Source organism: Entelurus aequoreus, linkage group LG24 (genome assembly GCF_033978785.1).
Source record: "Entelurus aequoreus isolate RoL-2023_Sb linkage group LG24, RoL_Eaeq_v1.1, whole genome shotgun sequence".
NCBI lineage: Eukaryota > Metazoa > Chordata > Actinopteri > Syngnathiformes > Syngnathidae > Entelurus > Entelurus aequoreus.
In genome coordinates this window covers 13,599,915-13,604,842 of record NC_084754.1, presented here as the reverse complement: position 1 = coordinate 13,604,842, position 4,928 = coordinate 13,599,915, and the positions used below count along the sequence as shown (strand labels likewise).

At 37.8% G+C, this 4,928-nt stretch overlaps 1 protein-coding gene across 1 annotated transcript in view; it reads left to right on the top strand.

Moving 5' to 3' along the window:
• The first annotated feature begins 3,631 nt into the window (after positions 1-3,631).
• Positions 3,632-4,928, top strand: part of panx2 (pannexin 2) — a 29,064-nt gene continuing 27,767 nt past the window's right edge. The window contains exon 1 of the mRNA XM_062036148.1: positions 3,632-3,732. The gene's annotated coding sequence lies outside the window, so the exon portion shown is untranslated. The remainder of the gene's footprint in view (positions 3,733-4,928) is intronic.

The window sequence follows — 4,928 nt, the reverse complement described above, 5'->3', positions numbered from 1 at the left end:
CTCATCCTATAATTGTATTATTTTGGAATTGTGTTCAATAAATCAAGCGGGTATAAAGTATTCCATAAAATTCAATACATGTCAATACTGAATGAATTGAAAGATTAAATTAATGTTTGCACATGTATAGCGTTGTGGTTAATATTAACCATGCAAAACAACTACAAGGATTGTCCATTAGACAATAAATAAATAACATACTGCAAATATTACTATGATGATGATTATTTCACAGGAAGCTGCATTGCTTGTTTCAAGTCATCATGGCTTCTTACATTACTCTTATTAGATATGAGTGCACAGAGCACTAGGACCGGCACAAACCGGCTTGAGGAGGAAAGCTGGCTGACTTGTGGCAGCTCAGCTTTTGAGAGAAGAGAAGTAACTTTGCAAAACAACACCACCTTCTGCTGATATTCAGCAGCTCAGTTTTGGCGCGCTCAATCGTCTGAGCAGAGTGAATTGAGAACAAACAATACGTGATGCTGTCATGTTTACAGTTTCAACCTCCCACCTTCTTTATAGTAATTCTAACTAGAGATTATTAATTTACCTTCTAAATTGGAATGTTTGCCCATCGGTGCTTTTTCAATATTTCAAAAGATGTGGATCACATCAAGGTGGTATGCTAACTTTTTTTTTTTTTGCATGTCGAAAGAAAATCAAATAAGAATAAGAAGCTGGGGGAAATCACATACAGTAAAAGCTACCTGACCTACTTGATCTCGGTTAGTGACTCCGTGGAGCATTTTTAAAAGAGGATTGAAAATGGAAAAAGATGGGGGAGGGGGAATCTTTTTTTTTGTTTTAGTATGTTTTTTGTTTGAGGACAGACATGACACAAACCTTCCCAATTGTTAGAAAGCCCACTGTTTAATATATGTGTGTGTATGCTTCACTGATGACAGTATTTGGTGAATATCGTTTTGTCCTACTAATTTCGTCGGTTCTTGAACTCGCCATAGCGTGGACTGTGACGCAACAGTTTGTGTACATGTAAAATCTTCCACTCCTTCCTTGTCTCATTTTTTCCACCAAAAGTTTTAAACTGTGCGTGAATGAATGCACAGAGGTGCGCTTTGTTGATGTTATTGACTTGTTGGAGTGCTAATCAGGCATATTTGGTCAGTGCATGACTGCAAGCTAATCAATGCTAACATGCTATTTATGCTAGCTGTATGTATATATTACATCGTTATGCCTCATTTGTAGGTATATTTGAGCTCATTTAATATCCTTTACTTTTATCCTCTTTGTATATAATTTAGTTTTGCATTTCTCCCCTGTATGTAATCTTGGCTGCATTTCAGATAGTTGTTTGTGTGCCATGTTGTTCCAGACCACAGCAAACGTTACCCAACTTGCCATGGATTGTAATGAATCTATTAAAAGACAGCCTGACATTTCCTTTAACTTGGACACACACATCTATACCTTTGGTCATTAAAAGCCAGTCATTTCCAGGAGTTATCTCACCCTGTGAGTAGCCTCTGATTTACTAATGTTTTCCAATGTAGTAAAAATGTGTAGAATAAATATTAAATTTCAACATTTCTGTCAACGAAGATTTGCTTCAGCCTGCGACACATAGTCATTTTGATAGAAGGCTATTATAGCTGATATAGAAACTTACGTCATGTGTTGTCTTCATTATAAGACTTATATAAAACTTTTAAAGTAATTTTGATAGTAGGCTATTATAGCTAATATAGACACTTACATCATGTGTTGCCTTCATTATAACACTTATATATGGCTTTTCATTTTTTCGCGGCTCCAGACAGATTTGTTTTTTGTATTTTTGGTCCAATATTGCTCTTTCAACGTTTTGGGTTGTCGACCCCTGGTTTAGGCCTTGAGTTGGACCAGGTGTGGTACATTTACGTACAAGGGTAATGAAGAACATGCCATTACAGTTGCTGTAAGGAAGAATACGTTATACATTCTAATCATAACCCACAGGAGACCACTGAGAGGCTCTGCAGACGAGCAATACTGCACATTTTGATATCAATCTGATATCAAGCCAATACATGGCCAGTATTGCCAGTACGGATTTTGCTTTTAATGTGTGGACTATGATTATGAACAGAAAAAAACTCAGAAGGAAGACTTTAGAAAAACAACAAACTGGAAAGCATATTGTTTCGGTGAACCGAAATGATCACATGTGAACTAAAGGATCCAAATAGGATCATGCATTTTCTTCCAGTATATGAACACGTTAAAACGATGTATTTTTGTATTTAATTAAGAATGTAGATGTCTGTCCTACTGTTCTTGAATAAATACAAATAAATAATACATAAAATATATATAAATAAATCAATAAAAAATCAACAATACGAGACAGTCAACAAATACAATCTTACAAAAATATGTACATAAATATATATATGTGTACATATATGTATATATGCAGTATACTGTATATATACTACGTCTATAAGTGTAAAATTGTATTTGTTGATTTTCTACATATTGTTTATGTACATATATAGTATACATACATATATGTACATATATACTATATTGATAAATATGTATACATGTATACAATACACTGTAGAGACAGTCAACAAATACAATCATACAGAATACACTACCGTTGAAAAGTTTGGGGTCACATTGAAATGTCCTTATTTTTTAAGGAAAAGCACTGTACTTTTCAATGAAGATAACTTTAAACTAGTCTTAACTTTAAAGAAATACACTCTATACGTTGCTAATGTGGTAAATGACTATTCTAGCTGCAAATGTCTGGTTTTTGGTGCAATATCTACATAGGTGTATAGAGGCCCATTTCCAGCAACTATCACTCCAGTGTTCTAATGGTACAATGTGTTTGCTCATTGGCTCAGAAGGCTAATTGATGATTAGAAAACCCTTGTGCAATCATGTTCACACATCTGAAAACAGTTTAGCTCGTTACAGAAGCTACAAAACTGACCATCCTTTGAGCAGATTGAGTTTCTGGAGCATCACATTTGTGGGGTCAATTAAACGCTCAAAATGGCCAGAAAAAGAGAACTTTCATCTGAAACTCCACAGTCTATTCTTGTTCTTAGAAATGAAGGCTATTCCACAAAATTGTTTGGGTGACCCTAAATTTTTGAACGGTAGTGTATAATATATGTATGTATACTGTATAAACATATGTTTGTGTGTCTCGTGTCATCAATAAAAATCACGTGTGTTTCTTATAATAAAGCCGACAGTTGACTTTTGGAATATTTAGGAGCGAGGAAATTTCACGACTGGATTTGTTGCACAGGTGGCATCCTATGACAGTTCCACGCTGGAAATCACTGAGCTCCTGAGAGCGGCCCATTCTTTCACAAATGTTTGTAGAGACAGTCTCCATGCTTAAGTGCTTGATTTTATACACCTGTGGCCGGGCCAAGTGATTAGGACACCTGATTTTCATCATTTGGATGGCTGGCCCAAATACTTTTGGTAATATATATATATATACAAGGATTACAGGTTTTTAAAAAATTCTAACAAAATCTACTGGTATCACGCAGTATTGGCATCAGCAATACTGCCCTTGTATTTGCGGCGGCATCTCCCATCCCTAGTGATGAGAGGATGAGAGGGGGGGAGGGAGGGTGCTAGAGCGGGGGTAAAGGCGGAACAAACCGGTGTGCGCGGCTACATGCTGTAAACTGCTCGTCCGCACTGCAGATTATTAACTCTCAGTTTGCTGGGGAGATGCTTCCAGACAAGAAGGTGGGTGAATTTCATCTTTATATTCATGCACGCTTTGTCTTCATCACATTGGAGAAAGGATGTGTTTTGTCAATGTTAGCATCATGTGTCGGAGCATCTTTGGAGAGCGCGCGGGAGGAGCTCCACTGGTACACACACTCACACACACACACACACACACACACACGCACCAACACAAAGGAACAGATCTCTCTCACACGCGTACTGCCAGATGATACACTTTTAATGTTTTGCAGCCCCACTGCCATGCGTTTCTTCCAAATGGACCCCATCTTCATGCTAATATGGAATCATAATAATGCCCTCTTTAAATAACCTGAGAGCTTGCATACATTAGAATGTCTCAGACAATTGTCATTAAAGTCTTAGGAATTAAATAATTTCTTGTAGTGGACATCCAGAAGCGTGCCAAGTGATTAGAGAAGAATCGAGGGATTCCCTGTCTCAACATGAGAAGCATCATCCAACTGTGGGACATCATCTGTCCGGCTGGACCTGCGCCAAGCGACTTTCAGATGCCAGCGCTTTAAAGTGCCAAGCCGTCCACTTCAATTCAAATTATACAAAGTTATCACTCGTCTGACCTTAGATGCAACGTTTTAGGGTGTGAATCAAGTTTTTTTTTCTCCCAAAGTGCACGGGATAGTGCTGTAATTCCCTCTGTGCAGGTCCCAAGTTTGTCATCTCTCAGCCATTAATGGTACTTTGCAGAAAAATGGGGTTGAAAGACAAAGACGTGCTCGTATTTTGCAGGAGAATACATTTAGACAAGGACAAAACACGAGAGAAGGAAGTCCACACAAAGGACACAACCTTTAAGAGAGTCTGGTTTCAAAAATGCATGAACATCATGGATGCATGAACGCACTCAGCTCAGGAACAGTCGAGTCATCCCTTCACAGACGACCAAGAGGAGTCCAGACCTTGTCTTCTAAAATACAAAACTGCACATGCTGTACTATTCTGAATCGATTGTGGTTCTTTGCTTGGAAAATTATAAATGCCCTTGTGAGGAAGTCTATTCTAACACCTCACTGGCCAGATAATGGAAGTTGTCCTTTATGCCACATAGTTTTAGTGCAAAGGACGTTTGATACAAACAGCAACATTTCCTAAAGAGAAAACGGTGGACATTTGCAAGGGGTTATTAGCTCACTTCTACGTTTGCTGCAATGTGACACTTGCATATAAAACGC